General features: G+C 41.3%; 1 protein-coding gene and 1 pseudogene across 3 annotated transcripts in view; one reads left to right on the top strand and one right to left on the bottom strand.

Moving 5' to 3' along the window:
* FAM168A (family with sequence similarity 168 member A) overlaps window positions 1–24,757 on the top strand; it is a 196,155-nt gene that overhangs the window by 8,671 nt on the left and 162,727 nt on the right. The gene's annotated exons all lie outside the window — the stretch shown is intronic.
* Window positions 8,299–15,341, bottom strand: LOC140712423 (non-histone chromosomal protein HMG-17 pseudogene; annotated as a pseudogene).

Below are 24,757 nucleotides of genomic sequence, written 5' to 3'. Positions count from 1 at the left end.
CAGCTGACTGCAGCCTCCGCCTGCTGAGTTCAAGCGATTCTCCTGCCTGAACCTCCCAAGTAGCTGGGACTATAGGCATGCACCACCACGCCTGGCTAATTTTTGTATTTATAGTGGGGGGTTTCACCATCTTGCCCAGGCTGGTCTCGAACTCGTGACCTCATGATCCACCTGTCTAGGCCTCCCAAAGTGCTGGGATTACAGCTGTGAGCCACCGCACCCAGCCAGAAGGAGGAATGTTTTTATGTAATTGTGGATATTCCTCTTTGATACTACACCAGTCATGTCCAGCCCTTTGAATGTGAGAACTTTTTTGCTTATCTGTGGTGGATATCATGAAAATTATACACACTTTTTTTCCTTTCCTTTCCTTTTCTTTTTTTTTTTAAGCTTATCAGCTATTGTTAGTGTTGGTGTGTTTTATGTGAGGCCCAAGTCAATTTTTCTTCCAGTGTAACCCAGGGAAGCCAAAAGGTTGGACACCCGTGTTACACCAAAACTTGACAATTGGTAGTTTGTTAAGGTTCATTGCCGTGTACAGTCTGAACCATATCACTGAGCTTTCATGCTCTGTTACATTAAAATCCATTGGTCTGTTTTTTTCTTTATTATTTTTTAATTTGCTTATTTCTCCAAGAAAAACCATTGGTCTATTATGTACTTTAAATAGATCTTTTATCCATGCATAATTTTGGTAGCATTATGCATTGGTCAGTTGGAAAATATTGGTTCATTGAGTATCTTAGTCTGCTCAGGCTCCCATAACAAAATGCCATAGACTGGGTGGTTTAAACAACAAAAATTTATTTTCTCTCAGTGCTTCAGGCTAGAAAGAAGTCCAAGATCATTGTTCCAGCATGGTCAGTTTTTGGTTAGGGCTCTCTTACTGGCATCTAGATGGCCACCTTCTCGATGTTTCCTCACATGGTGTGTTGGAGAGGGAGAAGAGAGAGAGAGAGAATAAGTGCGAGTGAACAGGCAAGCTCTCTGGTGTCTCTTTTTAAAGGCACTAATCCCATCATGGCAGCCCCACCCTCATGACCTCATCTAAACCTAAGTATAAATCATCTAAACCTAATTATCTCCCAAAGGATTCATTTCCAGATACTATCACATTGAGGAAAAGGGCTTCAATTTATGAATTTTGGGGGGAGGCAATTCAATCTATATTACTGAGTTATGTGGAGCTTCTTTTTTGAGACCAGGTTTCACACTGGAGTGCAGTGGTGCATTCACGACTCACTTTGGCCTCAACTTCCTGGGCTCACGTGATCATGTAATCCTGCCACCTCAGCTCCCCGAGTAGCTGAGACTTCTGGTGCAGGCCACCGTGTCCTGCTAATTTTTGTATTTTTTCGTAGAGAAAAAATACACTGTGTTGCCCACGCTGGTCCCCAACTCCTGGGCGCAAGTGGTCCCCCTGCCTCAGCCTCCCAAAGTGCTGGAATTACACATGTGGGCCACTGCGCCTGGCCATGTGCAGATCTGAATTGTATAATGTTTAAGAACCCACATTTGTTAATATCACCACTCATCTCATCAGACAAGTCTTTTCTAATTTTCACTTGAAAGCTCAAATTTTATCATTGGCAACCAATACTGATAGTTGTTTTCATTGAAGTGACAGTCTCACATTGTTCATTTTCAAAAAATTGTCTGCCAGACATCCAAGTCTGAATAATCATAATTTTTCGTGCCAGTCGTTTTTTTCAAGTAAAAATGGTGTTTATGAAAAGAAGCAGCTAGTACAGCTTGCAACTCAATTGCACAAGTGCTTTAGTGCTTTTCTTTGAGACAATTCTTGCACCTTAATATGCAGCAGAAATGCTTTATGTGAGGCTGGGTGCGGTGGCTCACGTCTGTAATCCCAGCACTTTGGGAGGCCAAGGCGGGTGGATCTCCTGAGGTCAAGAGTTTGAGACTAGCCTGGCTAACATGGTGAAACCCCGTCTCTACTAAAAATACAAAAATTATCTGGGCGTGGTGGCTTACACCTGTAATCCCAGCTACTCAGGAGGCTGAGGCAGCAGAATCTCTTGAACTGGGGAGGCAGAGGTTGCAGTGATCCGAGATTGCGCCACTGTCCTCCAGCCTGGGCGACAGAGCTAGACTCCATCTCAAAAAAAAAAATAAATAAATAAAAAAGGAATGCTTTATGTGTACATTCCATTTTTCCATTTCTTCACACAGAATATGAAACAGATGCATAATTAGGATTAAGATTTAGTAAAATTAATACTTTTTTTTTGAGATGGAGTTTTGCTGTGTTGCCCAGGCTGGTCTTGAACTCCTGGCATCAAGTGCTCCTCCTGCCTCAGCTTCTCCAGTAGCTGGGACTACAGCTCTGCACCACTGTGCCTAGCTATAATTAATAGTTTTTACGACCTCAAGGACTTTTTTTTTTTTTTTTTTTTAAAAGGAATCTCACTTTGTCACCCCAGCTGGAGTGCAATGGTGCAATCTGGGCTCACTGCAACCTCTGCCTCCTGAGTTCAAGCTATTCTCCTGCCTCAGCCACCCAAGTAGCTGGGATTACAGGCGCCTGAAACCATGCCTGGCTAATTTTTGTATTTTTAGTAGAAATGGGATTTTTGCCACGTTGGCCAGGCTGGTCTCGAACTCCTGACTTCAGGTGATCCACCCACGGCCTCCCAAAATGCTGGGATTATAGGTGTGAGCCATTGCGTCCAGCAAGAACATTCTTTAATGAAACTGAAACTAAGTTTTTTTTTTTTTAACATGTCCATGAAGAATGCAATGACACTATTACAGTTTGGTGTCACTGCCTTGATTCAGTATAGGGTGATATATTTTTATTTGTTGATATGATTATGTTTCTAGGCTTTACTTATTTCTTATTGGGGGAATAGCTGATGTTGTCAAACCTTTACTAAAAATACTGTTTTGAAAGCCAATGTGAATGCAATTTTTTCTTTGCCTTAGTAGAATAAAAAACCTTTAGAATTGAACAGTTTCACAACTTTGTCAGGATGTTAGAAAATTAATTGGGCTTGGTGCTTACTTTTCTCCACGTTGTGGTTAAGGAAGGGTGTGAAGTGGCTTTTAGAGAACTATCCATAGCTATGCATAAGAGTGATTTTTGAGGTATATTAGGTCTCCCTACCCTTAGCCTGTTACATTTACAATAGAAAAAGACAAAGGTACAGATGAAGTCATAGGCAAATAATCTTGTATAATGACTTCGGTTTTTCACTGTGATTGGACAGAGGAGAATGGAGAAAGAAGTAGTCTAGATAAGTCATAGTGCTAAACAGTGTTTTATCTTCCAGTTAACACCCCTGTATAGCCTGGAACCTTTGTTCTGGGGGTAGGAAATAACATTCATTGTGTACCGACATTGTGCTAGGCCTTGTTATCTTACTTAAACCTGACAATTTTTCTGTGTGTATGTGGCTATATTTTTTAGTTTTAGACATTTAAAAAAATGATGATGATGATTTTTTATTTTTTTTGAGATGGAATCTTGCTGTTGCCCAGGCTGGTCTTGAACTCCTGGACTCAAGTGATCATCCTGCCTCAGCTTCCTGCATGGCTGGGACTACAGGTGTATGTCATTGCACCCTGCTGTGGTGGTCATCATTATTTTATGTGTAAGAAAACAGAAGCTCAGAGATGTTGAGCCTATGCAGGCCCATCAGTCAATAAGTGACTAGGGTGGGATTTAATCCCCAGACTTTTCTGCCTCCAAAACCTATGAGTGCTTTTTCCTATGTGACATACTGCCTTCCAGAGACAGTGTCTCACTGATTATTTGTATATCCTTGATACTTGGAACCTAGCAGGGGCTTAGTACATTTCTGTGGAGTAATTGAGAACAGTGCTAAGTGAGTGAACCAGTTTTCACAGAGCAGGATGTAACTCACCCACTCTGAGCTAATGTGCATGTTGGTACTACAAAGTATAGAGTTATGCAGTGGTTTTGTACACTAGGATCTGGTCATGGTTTGTTGCTATAGGGAAAGGGTCAATCTCCTTTTTTTGTTTTTTTGTTTTCTTTTGAGACAGAGTCTCACTTTGTCACCCAGGCTGGAGTGCAGTGGCATGATCTTGGCTCACTGCAGCCTCTGCCTCCTGGGTTCCAGTGATTCTCCTGACTCAGCCTCCCTAGTAGCTGGGATTACAGGCACGCACCACCATGCTCAGGTAATTTTTGTGTTTTTAGTAGTGATGGGGTTTCACCATGTTGGTCAGGCTGGTCTCAAACTCCTGATCTCAGGTGATCTACCTGCCTTGGCCTCCCAAAGTGCTGGAGTTATAGGCGTGAGCCACTACGCCTGGCCAGGGTCAATCTTCTTGATGATAAATGTAAAACTATTTAAATAATTTGGATATTTAGTAGTCTAAGAAATTTAATGGGATGAATTTTCCCATAGCTGTTAAGAGTAAGCCAGAAAAAGGAGATGCAGTATGTATTTCTAAAGAGATCATCCCATTAATAGCTATGAGACCTTGGGTATGTTACTGCACTTTTCTGTGTTTCATTTTTGTAACCTTTAAAAGGGAAGTGTAGTAATAATAGTACATAATTCCTATATAGTTGTGAGGATTGAATGAGATAATTCATAGAGAACTTACCACAGTGCTTGGCAAATAATAATTAATAAATGGTAGCTGTTATTAATGTTATCTTTCTAGAGTGGAAGTATGGAATTTATTGTGACTTTCAGTATATGAAGAAGGAATAATGTTTTGTCTTTTAAAACACCTTTATTAGAGAAATTAAGTGCTGACTTTATTGGTTTTTGTATTTTGGGACCGATTTTCTAGTTGTAGCCTACTTGGTCTCTTCTTGGCAACAGATCAAACTGGCTATTTGCTTGGATTTCTTGGTGAACCAATGGAGGTATGGTATGACCTTTGACTCTCCATCATTCTTTTCTTTTTTTTTTTGTAGAGATGGAGTCTCGTTATGTTGCCCCGGCTGGTCTTGAACTCCTGGCCTCAAGCAATCCTCTGCTGTCTTGGTCTCCCAAAGTGCTCGGACTCTATCATCTTTTTAAACTTTGTGGTGTTTAGTTGAAACAGATTGGATTGTTCTGGAGAGTTCACTGAGGTTGATAGTTCTTTCTCAATTAAAAATGTCAGTGGATTGGGCACAGTGGCTCACGCCTGTAATCCCAGCACTTTGGGAGGGTGAGGCTGTTGGATCATGAGGTCAGGAGATCGAGACCATCCTGGCTAACACGGTGAAATCCTGTCTCTACTAACAACACAAAAGCAAAATTAGCTGGGTGTGGTGGCGGGTGCCTGTAGTCCCAGCTATTCCAGAGGCTGAGGCGGGAGAATGGCGTGAACCCGGGAGGTGAAGCTTGCAGTGAGCCAAGATCTCACCACTGCACTCCAGCCTGGGTGACAGAGCGAGACTCCGTCTTAAAAAAAAAAAAAAAAAAAAAGGTCAGTGGGCCAGCCATGGTGGCTCACACCTGTGATACCAGCACTTCTGGAAGCCAAGGCAGGAGGATCACTTGGGCCTAGGAGTTTGATACCAGCCTGGGCAACATAGGGAGACTCCATCTCTACAATAAAATAAAAATAAATTAGCTGGGAGTGATGGCACATGCCTGTGGTCCCAGCTACTTGGGAGGCTGAGGTGGGAGGATCGCTTGGGCTCAGGAGGTTGAGACTGCAGGGAGCACTGATCACACCATTGCACTCCAGCCTGGGTGACAGAGTAAGACAATGTCTCAATAAAGAAGTCAGTGAATGTAAAAACACCCCTTTCTAAATTTTTTCTAACTAGATCAATCATCATTGAGGAGGTACAGTGTTTCTCCATAAATACCCTACCCCAGAAGCAAAAGAGTGTTTTTAAAAATATTTTTCTGTGTTTATTTACATTTTGATCAGGCTGTATAATTATGAAGGGAAAAACCAACACCCTTTAAAATGAGCACGTCTGAAAGCCTGCCCTTCAACCAAGTGTCACTGTAGGGACACTGTCTCCTAGGTAGGAGTTAGTATGAAACTCTTGACTTAAAACCTTTGAGTTGAGGTCCAGGTTTCCCAGTATGGTATCTGAGGTGGTTCAGGATCCTCTCCCCAACTTCCTGACCATTGTCATTTATTGTTTCTCCTCCTGGCTTGCACATTTTACCTCCAGTACTCGTGAAGTTTGCATTGTACTGTGCCTGTAGTTCTTCAGATGTGCAGTGCCTCTTTTCTCACTGTCTTTGGACATGCTATTCTCTTGGCCTAGATATCTCTTTGTTACTGTTAATTGGTCTACTCTGATTTAGCCTTTAAGACTCAGCCTAGGAGATAACCTTTTCCAGAAGGTTTTCCATGATTTCCTAAGTTGGAATTGGGTTACTCTGATTGTGGTTATCCATTTATTTGTTGGTCTCTTCCACTTGCAGTGGACAGGAGTTGTATCTGATCATCCTTTTATTCTCAGAGCCCATCTTGGGACCTTGTACAGAATAGGCATCAGTAAAGACATGTCAGGTGAATTCATCATTTCAAACTGGCCTATTAACAGCTGTAATTTCCCGATGAGTCAGTTACTCCATGTTGCTCTGGGCTGAGTTTTTTTTTTTTTTTTGAGACAGAGTCTTGCTCTGTCGCCCAGGCTTGAATGCAGTGGTGTGATCTTGGCTCACTGCATCCTCCGCCTCCCAGGTTCAAGCAATTCTCCTGCCTCAGCCTCCTGAGTAGCTGGGATTATAGGCGTGCGCCACCATGCCCAGCTAATTTTTATATTTTTACTAGAGACGGGGTTCCATTGTTTTAGCCAGGATGGTCTTGATCTCCTGACCTCGTGATCCGCCCTCCTTTGCCTCCCAAGGTGCTGGGACTATAGCATGAGCCATTACACCTGGCCTGGGCTGAGTTAGAGTGTCTTCTATCATTGTTGTTGCCCCTTGCTCCCTGCCCCTTGTGTTATCTCTACTCTACTTCAGCCCACTCTCATGTAGCTTTCCTTTACTCTTTGCCCATAGCTGGGTCAGTGGAGCTGTGTACAGAGTGGACACAAAGAGACTCAGAAAGAACTTGATTTATGACAGGTCCCTGGAATTTCACCTGGAATGAATGAAGATCACATTGGTAAATGGAGAAACTGGGACCTTATGATTGCTTTTCTGACTCTTAGTCTAGAGTTCTTTTTTCTGCTTCCAAGTTTCCTCTTTATTAACCTTTGGTCAGTTTTAATTTATAGATAATGTAAAACGAATGCTATAAAACCAAATTGTATCAAATGCTTGTGCATTTGATTTTTACAACTGAAATATAAGACTTGACTTAACTGTTTGATGGTGGAAAGATTGAGACTTTAGGAAATGTGGGTTTTTAATAACTGCCTTATTAAGCCATCAGTAGTTTTTGGCAGGCAATTTTTTTTTTTTTTTTTTTTTTTTGAGACAGAGTTTCGCTCTGTTGCCCAGGCTGTAGTGCAGTGACGCGATCTCGACTCACTGCAAGCTCCGCTTCCCAGGTTCATGCCGTTCTTCTGTCTCAGTCTCCCGAGTAGCTGGGACTACAGGCATGTGCCACCATGCCTGGCTAATTATTTTTGTATTTTTAGTAGAGATGGGGTTTCACTGTATTAGCCAGGGTGGTCTCTTATCTCCTGACCTCGTGATCCACCCACCTTGGCCTCCCAAAGTGCTGGAATTACAGGCATGAGTCTGGCAGGCAATTTTAATTATGATTCCCCAAAATATTTTGCTGATTAAAGTCTTTGTAGCAAGCACAAAGAATCACTTATGCCTCTATGCATTGTTTTAGTCAACATGGATATCAGCCTCTGTGTTAGGTTGGTTTTGATGATACACGGAGATGAGTTAGGTGTAGTTGCTGTCTTCAAGGAGCTCCCAGGTGCAACAGAGATAAGATATAAACAAATAAGTTGACTGGGTGCGGTGGCTCATGCCTGTGATCCCAGCACTTTGGGAGGCCGAGGCGGGTGGATCACAAGGTCAGGAGTTCGAGACCATCCTGGCCAACATGGTGAAACCTTGTCTCTGCTAAAAATACAAAAATTAGCTGGGCATGGTAGCACATGCCTGTAGTCCCAGCTACTCGGGAGGCTGAGGCAGGAGAATCGCTTGAACCCAGGAGGCGGAGCATGCAGTGAGCCGAGATTGTGCCACTACACTCCATCCTGGGCAATAGAGGGAGACTCCATCTAAAAAAAAAAAGGAAAAAGAAAAACCAAGTTACAGTTCAATGTTATAGATGTTATAAAATAAGTAGCAGAGAGAGGGTATGCAAACCTTTTTTTAGGGAAGAGTTCTTGGGGGAAGAGTAACCTGAGCTTATTTTTGAAAGAAGACTAGGTCTTGGCCGGGCGCGGTGGCTCAAGCCTGTAATCCCAGCACTTTGGGAGGCCGAGACGGGCGGATCACGAGGTCGGGAGATCGAGACCATCCTGGCTAATACGGTGAAACCCCGTCTCTACTAAAAAATACAAAAAACTAGCCGGGCGAGGTGGCGGGCGCCTGTAGTCCCAGCTACTCGGGAGGCTGAGGCAGGAGAACGGCGTGAACCCGGCAGACGGAGCTTGCAGTGACCTGAGATCCACTGCACTCCAGCCTGGGCAACAGCAAGACTCCGTCTCAAAAAAAAAAAAAAAAAAAAAAAAAAAAAGAAGACTAGGTCTTATGTGTGGACAATTCTGTACATGGAGTTGGAAGAACTGAATTTGAACCCCAGCTCAGCCACTTACTAAGCCGTCTGACTTGGACAGGTTGTTTAAGTACTCTGCAAATCTCAGTTTTTTCCCATGTAAAGTGGGGACAGTCATATCTATATCTACCTTGGAAATTTAATACATTTGAAAGAAGCTCATAAATGTGGTATGCAAATATTCGGTGTTTTAGCTCCTAAATGTGGTATACAAGTATTATATTCTGTTTTTTTTCCCCAAGCCAAACTGTATCCAGCTGTATTAAAGATACTTTTCATAAACAATCATAGCATTTCAGGCAGGACATGGGCAGACAATCATTAACAGTGTACAACAACTTTCAAACTCCCTTCTTCAATGGACTACCAAAAATCAGAAAGCCACTATAAATCCCAATGGAGTCTTCATCTGATGCTCTGAACAGGGAAAGTTTAGAGTGAGGGTTGACATTTCACATTTAGCATGTTGTTTAACAACTTTTCACGAGCCGACCCTGACTTTCAGGAAGTGAAGTGAAAGTGACAGAATTTACCTGAAGATCCACAATCTAGAAACAGAACCACTGCTCTTTTGACAGGTGCCATCTCAGTGGCATCACTGGAAAGTCTAGATTGCCTGACACACTGGTAACCAATGATTAGGGGTCAGGTCCCAACAGATGTCTGGGTTTAAGGGAGTTAAGTCTAGCTGAAAGGTGGAAAGGGAGAAGAGGACATAAAAACAAATTTGTTTTTCCATACCACAGGCTTTTGTGCCAAGGTGGCCATGTGTGTCAAAGTCAGGGAATCCCTGCTCCTGGGAGCCAAGAGGAAGTCTCTCAAAACTAGAAGGGAAAGGTGTTTTCCCTGCATCAATCCAGCTTTGGAGACATTCTATTAGTGACATATGCCCCTTCCTCTCAAAACAACAATGACATATTCTGTGTGTTAACAGTATAGCTTAAAAAAGTAAAACGAAATTCTGCATTTTTATAAAACTTGATTAAAAATAGTATTTCAACTGTACACCAGAAGTACACAGTTAGTAAAAATGCACACACTTCGGTTGGCATCTCCAGCACCTTCAGCTTTCTGTGCCTGGTCTGTTTTGGCGTCTCCATTTTCTGCAGGGTTATCCCCCTCCTGGCCAGCCTCAGCTTTTCCCTTTTTCCGTTTGGGTACCTTCTCTCCCTTCTTTGCAGGGGCCTTCTTAGGCCTGGGCTCTAGCTTTGGAGGAGCAGGTTTAGCAGACAACCTCATTCATCTTCTCTGTGGTTCTTCCTTCACGTTGGCTTTATCTCCTTTAGCATCCCCTTCAGCCTTTCTCTCGGGCATGGTGGCAGTGACAGCGACGGTGGTGGGACGTAGGCACTGGGCGTGGGATGCAGCAGAGCACAGGCTTTGGTTGGTCTGGGGGTCGTTCTCACCTCTTCTTCTGGTTTTTGTTTTTTACGTATTCATTGACAATTATATTTTGACAGATTGTAGCATCAATTTTCTGACCTAAAGCAGAAATAAGTGAGGAAAAGATTAAGTTTATTAGTGTGTAGATGTCATTTATGAAGTGCTAGCACTGTAAACATGTATCAGGGCAAATATTTTAAAGTTCAGATCCATGACACTTTGATTCTGTGCTATTATGCAAGATACTGCTTAAGGTACCTAATGAACGGTATCTGAAAAATTATTGAGTTTGCTTCTGAGGGGCTTGGATAGCAACAAGCTGAACTAGAAAGAGCCACATTTCCTGTCAGAAGACTTATGCTTGCATCCAAGTGATGCAGCTTATATCTGTGCCACCATTGAAGGTTATTTAACATTTCAGAGTTTCATTTTCTCCATCAGTAAAAGAGAAAAATAATAGTTACTTTATAGACGGTGAATTAGAAATAAACTGGATAAATTGCTTACCACTAGCTTTCATCAGTTAAATGTTTAATTTATGGAATATTAAACAAATTTCTGTTTAATTACACTAGATTTCTTTAGAGAAACTTGCTCTAAATGGTGGGCAGGGGGAATTCTGTTATTTATGCTTTACTGACACTGATGATATTTTACCACCTTCTTCCAGTTATTCCTCAATAATTTTGCAAGGTGAGTTTAAATCCCAGCTGTTGTACTTACTTGCTGTGTGACCTTCAAAGTTACTTAATCTTTCTGTAACTTATTTTCTCCCTCTATTAGGTGGAGAAATAGTGGCATTTATATTATATAGTTACTTAATCTTTCTATAACTTATTTTCTCTATCCATTAGATGGAGACATAATGGTATTTATATTACATAATTATTAGGAAGCAACTAAAGTGCTTAGTTCAGTGTTTGGCACGTAGTATGATTTCAGAAAATGGTAGTGCTGTGGACTGAGTGTATCCCACCAAAACTCATATGTTGAAACCCTAATCCTCAGTGTGATGTTTGGGGTGGGATTTTTGGGAAGTAATTAGGTCATTAGGATGGAGCTCTATAAGTGTCCTTATAACAAGAGACAGCAGAGAGCTTATTTCCTCTCTCTCTGCTTTCCACGATGTGAGGATACAGTGAGAAGAGGGCCATCTGCAAACCAGGAAGCTGACTGTCACCAGACAGCAGATCTACTAGTACCTTGATCTTGGACTTCCCAGCCTCCAGACCTGTGAAAAATACATATTTGTGGTATTCTGTTACATACACAGCAGCCTGAACTAAGATGGATAGCATTGTTATTATCACTTTCATTTTATAAATGAGAAGGTGAATACAGATTTAGAAACTTGATTAGATTCATAGTAAGAGGCAAGGATGGGATTCAATCCAGGTTTGTGTGATGCCAAAGACTTTACTGTTTATTCTTTTACTAGACTACATTTTATAATTAACATTTCATTTGTATGGAAACGTATTCTGAAATGCTGTAGAGTGCTTGGAAATAATTTGTTATTTTTAGGTATTTAAAACTTTCAGTGATGTTTTACTAACTGTTTACATAAACTTGAAGCTAAATTGGTTAGGGAAAGAACTCTTTGGCCTGGCCTCTCTGTGATCAGATGGTTTTAGGGCAGATATTCTGGGGTGGTAGTCAGTGGTTAGTCAAAAGAAAATTGTGTGTGTGTGTGTGTGTGTGAGAGAGTGTATTTTCTCCTAGACAGCTTCATTGAAGTAAAATTGACGTACAATAAGTGATACAAATTTTATACAGTTTGCTAAGTTTTGACATACACATACACCCATGAAACCATCACCACAAAGCAGATGGTGAACATACCCGTCACCTCTCAAAAGTTTCTTGGTGCCCCTTTGAAATCTTTCCCTCCTTGTTCTCTTACATCCCCCCATTTAAGCAACCACCTATCGGCTTTTCTATCACTATAAATTGAACAATGGTCAGATCAATCAGGATTCAGTCAGTTCACCTCTCAGCTGTAGTTTGATCATCTGTGAAATAGGGATTCTACCATCTTCCCAAAGGACCATCAGAGAAGATTAGGAACAATGTATATAAAGAGCCTACCATAATGTCTGATGCATAGTAGGCCCTCAGTCCCTGGAAGCCAGTATTACCAGCAAGCTTTCACTTGGTGGTCTAGAGTACATTTAGGAGTTCAGAGTGCCAAAATGCATTTCTGTCACTTAGAGCTCCTGTTCTCTTCCACTGAATGGGCTTCCAGTGTTTTTGAAACAGGAAAATTTACATTTAGGCAGCTTAAGACCCTAAGGGACTTTCTGTTGCTCCTACCTTCCCTCCCTCATGCCCAGTGTTCCACATGCTATTAATTTTGAACAGATGTTCCTCAAAAATAAGAGATCTCCACAGCAGATTTTTGAGCTCTTTATGCGTATGTTTAAGTCTGGCATTGTGATCAAGCTGCATAAGCAGTGAGTTTGTAGTCAGAGTTCTGGGTTTTAGTTCCTGTTCTGCCTTGGGCAAATCATAAAATCTTTCTGAGCCTCAGTTTTCTCAGTGTAAAGTGGTGGTGGTGGAGTCATACCTCAGAAGTTTGTTGAGAGGATCAAAGGAGAATTCTGAAAGTGAATTGTATGATGAGGTTATAGTTCATTTGCATCCTCCCATGACTGCCTCAAGTGTTAGAACTTTGTAAAAGGATCAGGTAGCATTTAAATCTGGTATCTTACATGTTTTTAATGTAAGTATTTTAAATTAGGCTCATGTTAAATAAAAACAAATTTCTGTTGTTTAAAAAAATAAATAAATAAATAAGGCTCTAATAATAGAAAAAAATGGCAAAAACCCAAGGTCAAAAGTGCTTCCATTTTAAAGTCAGAGAAACTTTAATTCAGATCTTAGTTATGTAGCTGTGTGACCATGGACAAGTTATTTAATTTCTCTGAGCCTTAAATTCTCACCTGTTAATAAGGCATATCTGTTCTACCTCAGAGGGTTGTTGGGAGGATTAGAAATAATATGTGTACAGTAGTTTGCATATAGCAGATGCCCAGTGATGCTAGCTTCATTTCCAAAATTGGTAGATTTGTAGATTCGTTGAACTATTCCTGAAGGGATTACTTTTGCCTTATCTATTCCGTGATGTAGTTCAGCACAGGTTAGCTCTTAGGTAGTGTCTCAGGTTTCCCATTCTAGTCTGTAAATGTCGTTTGAGGTTTGTGTTGCTAGCAGTTATTGCAAAGGAATATTTTTGTCATTTTTTTTTTTTAAATAATGGGAGGAACCTGTGCTTTGCTTTTGTACTTTCTCATTAATTCTCATCGCTCTGTCTAGCTAGAGATACTTTGTATTGTGAGAGCCAGGGAAACCAGAGGCCATTTTCTTGTCTCTCTGTGTTTATTTGGGTTGGAGTATTATCTAAAAGTTCCCTAGTGAATAAAGCAGATTTGCTGAGTTCAGATTCTTCCCTCCTGGGTGAGCCCAGGATCGAACTACTGGGCAAGAAAAGAAATAGGAAAATGTGGAGAAAACTGGTGAGTTCTGCTTGTAAAGTTGTTAGGATCTTTGAGTTGGGGGGCATGTAGGAAACAGTTGATTCCCCATTTCCCTCTTCCCTTCCAAATCCTGTACACTCCAACACAAAGGGAGCTTTAAGATGGAGGTCTGCATTGTAATTTCCTAGAAATTACTGCTTCTGGTAACTGCTCATTCAGTTTTCACCTCTTTGCTGCAGTAGATGAAACAATGGGGACAATAAAACCATTTATCTGATGGCTGTAGCCTCATTGGGATGTTTGTTTTAATAATGGTATAATTTGCAGGGTTCATAAATTGTGATTTCATTCTCATGGAAATAACTGCCCAGTGGTATTTGGATTCTCAGGTCTCCTGTTGTGGATAATTTCACTAACATTCTGGCTGACAATTCCTTTTATTCTACACTTCGATTTAGATTGTTCATACTGGTTGGGTAATTAGCCCAGAGCAGAGACAGTTTTTTTTAGTCTGGGGCTGGCAGGTGGTTACTAGGTAACTGGAAGATCTTCTGAACAGGGAAGAAACTCTGCTTAGGGATTCAAGGCAAATATCCAGGCTTGTTTGGATTATCTGGGATTAAAAGAATTATCTAATACCAAAATATTTGATGAAAATTGAAAATTTAATTCATCTGAATGTTTATTTTCCATGATACCAAACAACCCTTTATATTTGGAATATCCTATGTTTGAGTTTTAAATTTTCATGTGCATGTTTTGGCAGGGAATATCCACAGAGGGCAGAGGCTGATAATAGCTACACATGCTAGACATTGCCATAGGTGTTTTGCTTACATTATGTCTAAATTTTTTTTGGGGACACAGCTTGACTCTTGTCGATTAGGCTGGAGTGCAGTGGCACGATTTTGGTTCACTGCAACCTTCGTCTCCCAGGTTCAAGCGATTCTCCTACCTCAGCCTCCCAAGTAGCTGGGATTATAGGTTCCTGCCACCACGCCCAGCTAATTTTTATATTTTAGTGGAGACGGGGTTTCACCACATTGACCAGGCTGGTCTCAAACTACTGACCTCAAGTGATCCACTTGCCTCAGCCTCCCAAAGTGCTGGGTTTACAGGCTTGAGCCACCACACCCAGCCATTTCTAAATCTTAATGAGAGCTCTGATATTATTCTCATAGGTAGGTATTGTTCCCATTTTACCTATGTAAAAAGTTAAGACAAGTTTAGTAACTAAATTAAGGGACAGCTAATTAGTGGAAGACAGTTTACCAGATTAAAAGCTTATACTAGGTTTTCAATTACAGGGTAAGACATTCTGAAGATACATTCAAGTTTCTATTAAACTGTTAGATATGACACCATTTGGCTCAAAAATATATTATACATGAATTAGTACCTATCATCAGATATATATATCTGATTATTCTTCCTGTCATTTAATCTTGTTTTACAGCAGTAACATCCATGGAGTATTTTGATTATCTTACCAAAATTAAAGGACTTCTAGGCATAATCCTGTTTTAAGAATTCTTTGGCCGGGCACGGTGGCTCAAGCCTGTAATCCCAGCACTTTGGGAGGTCGAGACGGGCGGATCACGAGGTCAGGAGATCGAGACCAGCCTGGCTAACATGGTGAAACCCCGTCTCTACTAAAAAATACAAAAAAACTAGCCGGGCGAGGTGGCGGGCGCCTGTAGTCCCAGCTACTCGGGAGGCTGAGGCAGGAGAATGGCGTAAACCCGGGAGGCGGAGCTTGCAGTGAGCTGAGATCTGGCCACTGTACTCCAGCCTGGGCCACAGAGCCAGACTCAGACTCCCTCTCAAAAAAAAAAAAAAAAAAAAAAAAGAATTCTTTAAAAGGCTCCAAAGCATGGCGTAGTCACTGGAAATAGCCTCAGACTTGGGTTTCAGAATCTTGGTAGTGCCATTTATTGGGTTGTCTTGGATAAACCTCTTGACCATTATTGGATAAGCCTTACTCTTGTATGAGTCTTGTGTTGCTCATCTGCAAAATAGGGATATGATACACACTTTACAGGGATGTTAGGGTTAATGTATATGCTGGGGTCTAGTATATGCCTGTAACATGGTAGGGGCTCAGTAATATGTTGGTTTCCTTTTTTGACTAATGCTACTACTAGTAGAGTATCAAGGGATAATTTGGTGCTTTCATCATTGGCCTCAAGATTTATTGAAAGATGGCCAACATTGGCCGGGCACGGTGGCTCACACCTGTAATCCCAGCACTTTGGGAGGCTGAGATGAGCAGGTCACTGAAGGTCAGGAGTTCGAGCCTAGCCTGGCCAAAATGGTGAAACCTTGTCTCTACTGAAAGTACACACACACACACACAAAAATTAGCCAGGCGTAGGGGCACACGCCTGTAGTCCCAGCTGCTTGGGAGGCTGAGGCAGGAGAATTGCTTGAACCCAGAAGGCAGAGGTTGCAGTGAGCCAAGATCATGCCGTCGCACTCCAGCTTGGGCAACAAGAGCAAAACTCCATCTCAGAAAAAAGGATCGCCAACTTCAAGTAACATTATGTTGTATTTTCATGTGATACTGTTAAACTAATAGAACTTATTTTTCTCTAGGAACTTGCTGTTCCGTCTGGGTAATTTGTTTAGGGGACATTTAGACAAATGATGTATTTTTTTACACTCTCTGGGTCAAGATAGTGAGTGCATATGTGGAAAGGGCATTGGATTTGTGATCATACAAACTTGGTGGGAGCTCCAGCATTGCTGTTTACTAGCTACGTTTCATGGGACAACTGACTTTCTCTGTTTAAAACTTGGGATAGAGATAATAATAGCTAACCTTCCCATTGTTGTGAAGATCAAATGAGATAATGAATGTGAAAATGCCTTTTAAATTGGAAAAATGCCAGGCGAGATAGTAACTATTATGTGACATTCATAATCAGTGGTAAGTGGGGCTTAGAGAATTAACTGCCTTTTTTTTTTTTTGAGACAGGGTCTTGCTCTGTCACCCAGGCTGGAGTGCAGTGGTGGGCTCATGGCTCACTGTAGCCTCCCCCTCCTGAGCTTAGTGATCCTCCTGCCTCACCTCCTCAGTAGCTGGGACCATAGGTGTGCAACACCATGCCCTGCCCCCTGCCCCTGCCCCTTGGTTTTTTGAGACGAATCTTGCTTTGTCACCCAGGCTGAAGTGCAGAGTCCTGCTCATAGCTTACTGCAGCCTAGAACTCCTGGACATAAGTGATCCTCTCACCTCAGTATCCTGAGTAGCTGGGATTATAGGCATGTACCACCATGCCTGACTAATTCTTGAATTTTTTGTAGAGACAGGGTCTCTATGTTGCCCAGACTGGTTTTGAACTCCTGTCCTCTAGCAATCCTCCTGTCTTAGCCTCCCAAAGTGCTGGGATTACAGGCGTGAGCCACTGTGCCCTGCCAGAATTCACTGCCATTTTAAGAGGGAAATTCAGAATTTCACTTGAACTATATAAAGACATTTTGATGAGTTTTATTATGGTAGTCCTTGGGGACAGCAGAAGAAAAGAGGCCAGAATGACGTTCTTGGTAGATGAAAGTATTGAGTGAATGTAACTGCATAGTGGAAGTGAGAATGGTGTGAGGTGCTACTGTGAGGCAGGCCCAGAGGACTTAGAGAAGATCTTAGACTTGAGGTTTGGATCTTGGTCTAGTCTTGATCCCTAGAACAAGGAAGTAGGAGGCTCCTTGATTAGAAAAACTTAGGACACAGGGTAGTGTGTGGAGAACTGATTGAGGAATAGGGATAGAGGTAACAACTCTAGCTTCCGTCATGATGACACTCAAGTTGAAATCCTGGTTTTAAGCCTTCTAGGAGTATGTATAGAAGTTAAAATAGATTTTTTTTCATTCCTCTTTCTACCTTCTAACAGTTAAGTGTGTCCGTTTTTAGGGGAAGTTCCAAGTGCATCTTGTGATTATTGTGTATGAATCCAGTGGTGTCTCTCAGGTGAGCACATTGATGTATCTTCATTTAAAGAGGTGCAGATGGTGGCTGGCAAGTGGGAGACCTGCTTCTGCAGGCTAGAATGCTTAATTTTATGGAGGCTTATTTAGTTTATCTCTTACCTGAAAATTGATTCTGTTTACAGCATTTCAGTAATGTGGATGATATTTTTCGTAAGTGGAATATCAACCTAAATTTTCAATATGTTTAATTATTGATGTATCTGAATGCTGCAGTGTATTAGTTAAGGATTTTTCTGTATAAGGAGAGGCTTCTGGCTCTGAGTTTTGGTACTACACTGATTTTATTCATTTTTTTCCAGGGGGATGCCAGTTTTTCTTTACTGCAAGTAACTGCATTATGTTGTCTGGATCATTGCCTTCTATATTAAGTATTAGAGTAGAATAGTTGTTGTCCAGGACAGTTTCAAAGTCTGTGTTTTATTTGACTGTAAGAGCAAACTTAGGCATCTCTCTTCTCTGTTCTTGGTCTGCTAGTATGAACATGATACAGTGATTAAGTAAGGAGATGGGTTTCCATAGACCCCAGTCAGAATTAGCCTGAGTTACTTTATCATATTAACTTTATATATAATAATGTCAACTGATATTTGCCTAATTCTTTGTAAAGTGTTTTTATGGTACTTAAATCTTCTCTTCTCTTCTCTTCTCTTCTCTTCTCTTCTCTTCTCTTCACTTCTCTTCCTTTTTGAGACAGGATCTCACTCTGTCACCCAGGCTGGAGTACAATGATGTGATCATGACTCATTGCAGCCTCAGCTTCCCAGGTTCAAGTGATCTTCACAATCCTGAGTAGCTGGGACCATAGGTGCATGCCACCATGCCCAGCTAATTTTTTGTAGAGGTGGGGTTTCACCCTGTTGCCTAGGCTTGTCCCAAACTCCTGAGCTCAAGTGATCCATTAGCCTCAGCCTCCCATATTTTTGGGATTACAGGTGTGAGTCACCGTGTCCAGTCTACAATTTTTCTTTTTACTGATACGTTTCTTGTACTAAACTGGTAGCTCTTTTTGTGGACCAGGTTTTTTTTTCATCTTTTTACTCACTTTATTTAGGACAGAGCTAAGAATAATGATACTATCTTTTTGTTTTTTTTTTTGAGACGGAGTCTCGCTCTGTCACCCAGGCTGGAGTGCAGTGGCCGGATCTCAGCTCACTGCAAGCTCTGCCTCCCGGGTTCATGCCATTCTCCTGCCTCAGCCTCCCGAATAGCTGGGACTACAGGTGCCCGCCACCTCGCCCGGCTAGTTTTTTTGTGTTTTTTAGTAGAGACGGGTTTCACTGTGTTAGCCAGGATAGTCTCGATCTCCTGACCTCGTGATCCGCCCATCTCGGCCTCCCAAAGTGCTGGGATTACAGGCTTGAGCCACCGCACCCGGCAGAATAATGATACTATCTAACACTATGTTATATGCAGGCATGTGCCAAGTGCAATATTTGTTTTTATCTTCATTATCCCCATTTTATAGAGGAGAGAACTGAGTCTCAGAGAAAGGAAGTAACTTGCTTAGTCTCACAGCTATTGAAGGGATGCAGCTGTGATTAGAACCCAAGCAATCTGATTTCAGAGCTATATACTTAACCCTTATATTTTCTCAGAAACAGCTTGTATGAATATGTAGGTATATATGAAAGATATTATCTCTCTTTTTGACCCTTGAAACTCTGTGAAGCAGTTAATTATGCTTTTCATATCCATTCTATAGGTTAGGAAAAGTAAGATGAATTAATTACACAAGATCATTCATTTGCTGAGTAACAGAATCTGGACCCCACATCCCAGGTCTCCTGACTCCAAGTCTCATATTTTTTCCCCTTCTATAATACTTTTAGCTGTTGGTTAGAGCTTCACATCTATCTTCTTTCTTTGTTTCTTTTTTTTTTTTTTTTTTTTTTTTTGAGGCAGAGTCTTGCTCTGCTGCCCAGGCTGGAATGTAGTGGTGAGATCTTGGCTCACTGCAACCTCTGCCCCTCCCCTGGTTCAAGCGATTCTTCTGCCTCAGCCTCCTGAGTAGCTGGGACTACAGGTGCGCACCACCACACCCAGCTAATTTTTGTATTTTTAGTAGAGACGGAGTTTCGCCATATTGGCCAGGCTAGTCTCGAACTCCTGACCTCATGATCTGCCTGTCTCGGCTTCCCAAAATGCTGGGATTACAGGCATGAGCCACCATGCCCGGCCAACATCTGTTTTCTTAGGAATACACAATAGTCTTTTTCGTATGGAAAATAGACACTTTCGTTGAGACTAACTGAAGATAAGAGATAACCCTAAAAATCTTTCTGTGCATCTTTCTCAAATCCAAGGAGCAAAATACCGCGATAGATAAGTCTGTGAGAGCTACTTGAAGGTGGATAAGACAGCTGTGTGTGTGTGTTCCTGTGTGTATTATCTCTGTTTTAGTAGCTGGCAACAGTGTGTTTTCCATAATGATTGCTGAGGGAATGCATGATTTAAAAAGTTGATGCTGTGTCTAGTATTAAAGAGTGATGATACTAAAATTGCTAGTTTATTTTTATATCCTATGATTTCTCCTGATTGCTTCCTTCTTAGTCACTAGTTGATTATGTTTGAGAGTTACAACAGTCCTAATATAGTGGCGTTAAATATAGTTGAGCCAGCATATGGTAACTGTCTATAACAGAGCCTTCATATAAGACAGGGATTACACTTAAGCGTTTTGTAACACTGAAGAAACAATTTTTCTGATGTCTAGGTGAACTTAATTGTATTGGATTCTTTTTTGATTGCCTTGTTGGGTTTCTTTTGTATTTTATATAAATAAGATATGACAGTGGCAAATTAGTTTTTCAGCGATTTTTTTTTTTTTTTTGAGACGGGGTTTCGCTCATGCAGTGGCTGGATTTTGCTCACTGCAACCTCCGCCTCCTGGGTTCAAGCGATTCTCATCCCTCAGCCTCCTGAGTAGTTGGAATTATAGGCACCCGCCACGACACCCAGGTAATTTTTGTATTTTTAGTAGAGACGGGGTTTCACTGTGTTGGCCAGGCTGGACTCAATCTTCTTACCTCATAATCCGCCTGCCTCGGCCTCCCAAGGTGCTGGGATTACAAACGTGAGCCATCACCTCCTGGCCAAGGGTCTAGTTCTCAGTAGCCGCCTTCCTGACCATTGAGAAGAAGCCATTATACTTCATTTAGCTTCTAGGTTATATCACCTTCAAATACAGTCATGTCATAGCATAGCTACTTGGTTTTCTGTGTGCCCTGCCCTGCATTATTTTTGTGTATGATTATAGTGTAAAATGTTTAAGAATTCCTGAGCTTCTCTTCTTATTTTAGTCTGAGATTGTTATATTCAGGTAAATTACCCCTCACCTAAGAATGTCATAATTGATTCCATTGTTCCAGATTGTAGATTTGAGTGTCAAGTAGTAATTTATATGTTACTGGATCTTTTAAGAATTAGTTGTTTTAATGTAGAAGCCACATGAGATAAAAAATTGGAATTTTCAGCCTTGATCAGTTGGCTACCGTCTGCTTTGCTTGATTAGTTCAGCCTTGATTAATTGGCTACAGTCTGCTTTGTTGCTTGGCACACATCAGTCCAACTCTTGTTCTCATTTTATGTCTGTGAGTTGTGCATGTGTGTATGTACTCATGAATGTTCCTCTCTCCCGTCTTAAAGGTACTGCCAATGTCTAGTAGATTTCTAGAGCCCTGAAATTTGTCTTGCTTAGTTTCCTTACAGATTTTACAAGCTTGAAAGGTGAGTAGTTAGAGTACAGGGTAGCTGCTGAAAGAGACCCAAACATTCAGTGGCTCAAACAAGATAGACATGTATCTCTTATAAAACAGTTCAGGGGTAAGTCTCTTATGACCACAGTGGGTAGAGGTTCTGCTCCATGAAATCATCTAGAGATTCAGGCACCTTCTATCTCGTTGTCTGGGGGTGATGCCCTCATCTGCATTCTCAGTGATAGCTTATTAACACATCTACCTTGAAATAAGTCCATGAGAAGGGAGAAAAGAGAGTGGAGGACACATAGTTGCCTTAAAAAAAAAAGTGAGCTGAAGTTGTATATGTTAATTCTCCCAGCATCTCGTTCATTATCTTTAGAAACAAGACATATCTAGTTATAAATAACATTAGGAAATGTAGTTTCCAACTCGGTTGCATGTGCTCAGTTATTTTGGCAGAGGGTTACCTTAGGGGAGTGTCTGTATTGAAAGGAAGCAAGGGAAAATGGATACTATTAGCAGTCTCTTCCACAGAGTCATAGCTGGAGGGTAAAAATAATAAAACCTTTTCCTCATTCATTATATTAATTGTCACCACATTGAGAATTTCTTTGAGGTAAGTGGTATTATAACCATTTTGCTAACTGGGGAACTGATTTTGAGGTATCGGGTGACTGGTTTAAAGTCACAAGTGTAGCTCAAAACTGAACTCATTATCCTTTCCCCCCACACCTTCTCTTTGTGTTTCTTTTTTTTTTTTTTTTTTTTTTGAGACGGAGTCTCGCTCTGTCGCCCAGGCTGGAGTGCTGTGGCCGGATCTCAGCTCACTGCAAGCTCCGCCTCCCTGGTTCCCGCCATTCTCCTGCCTCAGCCTCCCGAGTAGCTGGGACTACAGGCGCCCGCCACCTCGCCCGGCTAGTTTTTTGTATTTTTTTAGTGGAGACGGGGTTTCACCGTGTTAGCCAGGATGGTCTCGATCTCCTGACCTCGTGATCCGCCCGTCTCGGCCTCCCAAAGTGCTGGGATTACAGGCTTGAGCCACCGCGCCCGGCCCTCTTTGTGTTTCTTATCTCAATGAATGACATCACCATTTTCTCACTCAAGCCGGAAATTTGGGATTTCCTTATCTTCTCATATTCCTTCAGTCACTAAGCTGTGTAGATACGATCACCTTAACATTTCTCAAATCTGTGCCTTTCTCTCCATCCCCACGGCTATTGCCTTAGCTCAGACTCTCAGCAGCTCTTGTGTGGACAGCAGCCTCCATTCTTCCATCTGCTGCCAGGGTCACCTCAGTGAATCCATCTTCGCAGCCCAACCCTGCCAAACCACTTGCAATCGTTGGTACTTACTATATACTGTTAAACTGCCAAATCTGTACTCGTGTTGCTTCTTCTGCTCAAATGGTCCTCTTCCCTTCTCAACTTGGCAAACATGGCCTTATTTTATTTTTAAAAATCTGCCACCTACATTGCTTCTACTATAAAGTTGTTGCTCTCTTTTCCAGGTAGAACTGACTGTTTTCTCCTCATTCTTCTCTTGTGTTGATGCCTGTTGTAGGACCTGTAACATTTTATAGTAATAATTTGTAATGTGTCTTACTTTTTATCATTAGCACTCAATATTGTACCTGATAGAAAACAGCTACTCCATAACTGCTTGAATGAGTAGAGCATATGACAGACTGGGACTTGAATCCAAATCTTGTGTTTTTCTTAACATGATGGCTCATCCTGTGTTAAGTGTGTACATATTTCCTGAGTTGCTTCCCAACAGCAAATTTGGAGGTCTCACTTTCCAGGAGCTCTTTTCATTGGCAATCAAGTGTAGCCCTAAAAAGGGCTTTTTCAACAAATGGATGCTTAATTGTCTTTCCATTTGGATGTTGGGGGTGTGCTTTTTTGGTAGGTGCTGCTAAAACCGTTGTCTGTAACTTGCAAAATAAATAAATGCTGGATGTTTGGCTTTAATTTTTATTGATTACATCAAGGGATAAAGGAGGTTTGCTTTACATTTGGAGAGAAGGCAGACAAATTAGAAAAAAATGCATCCCCTTGAAGAGGGTTTTATTTTTAATGTTATTTACAAAGTATATACATGAAAATAGAAAAGGAATAACTTTAATTTACAATAGACATAATTTAGGGAAAAATGCTAACATCTCAGTGTAAGTGTAAACCCAGCTTGGCTATTATAATTTCTGATCATTGAGGCTCACTTACTGTGCGTTTAAACCATCTGTTTTGGTGTTAATCCCTTAAAACTCATTGGTAGATGTTAACATGATAAAAGGTAATAAAGCTTGAAATATGGCAGTCATTCGATCTGGTTTACTTTTCAACTAATTGCATGCAAACTTAAGTGTCTTTGGGAAAAAGGAAAGGGGGAAATTAATGCTGTAGTCAACTATTTTGATCTCAGCTTGAGCCCTGCACACCTGTCACTGGCTTGTGGAAGTTTTCCTGCATAATTAAGAGCTCCTCTCTCATGTTATTACTTAATTGGATGCCACAAGAGCCTAGTGAAACAGTGGAATCCTCTTAATTGCAGCTTTTAAAACAAATCACCAATGTTTAATGTGGTATTGTTTTTAAAAGCCTTCCCTGGAAAGAGTTTTGATTGCTTCAAGTCCAAATGGAATGGAGTGTTGAGAATTCTGCTCTTTATAAAGTTAGAAGTCATATAGTACTTTGAAATGTCTCTCCTTGAAGAGTTAGGGAACATAACTAATATTTACTTGATGCTTTACAATTTGACCAAGTGTTTTCCTTTTATCTTGTTTTAATTCCTATAGTAGCTCCAAGAAAGGTATTATAATGCTTCCCATTTTACAGATGAGGAAATTGAGGGTCAGAAAAGTGACTTGCTGAGGGTCACACGATTAGTAAGTGGTAGAGATAGATGCAAACCCTACCTACTGATGCAAACCCTTTATTTACCTCCTATCTCAATGAGCATAAACTGCATGTGTGGAAGTATCAGTATAGTGGGTTTTTCCTTTAACTTACAGTGTGGTCTCAATTTAGCTTACTGTGTTTGGTACTTTTCTGTTTCAACTGTCAGCCCTTACACATATAGTGGAAAGAGCAGCCTGGTAGTAGGTGAAGAAGCCAAAGTGCTGGGAAATAACAGAATATCCCATTCCATGCTTAGATCATGAGTGTTATCTAGCTGAAATATCCTCCGGTAAGGTTGGCAGGGTCTTTGTGATCCTGCTGCATTGTGGACAAGTCGTTTACAGCGTACTTAAGTGCTGAGCAGTTATGACAGCTGGTTTAAATGAGCTTCTGTGGCAGTCAATTCTCTTGAGGCCTCAGTACCCATTTTCCTCTCCACCCTAGTAGTGGAAAGAGCTCTTGATAGGGAATCAGGAAACTTTGATGCTGTAGTTGCAGTTAGGTGATTTGCTAACTGACCTATTTTCTTCAGGACTAAGTTTGGTCAGTACCACCTCTTGGAAGACTTCCCTAAAGTCTTAGGGTGGCCTTCCTTTTTTTTTTCTGGACACTGTGACACATTGTTTTAAGTATTGTCTGTATGGCACTTACCACATTGTTCTGCAATTAT

This window comes from Chlorocebus sabaeus, chromosome 1, assembly GCF_047675955.1.
Source record: "Chlorocebus sabaeus isolate Y175 chromosome 1, mChlSab1.0.hap1, whole genome shotgun sequence".
Classification (NCBI taxonomy): Eukaryota; Metazoa; Chordata; class Mammalia; order Primates; family Cercopithecidae; genus Chlorocebus; species Chlorocebus sabaeus.
This window is presented reverse-complemented; position numbering and strand designations above follow the sequence as displayed.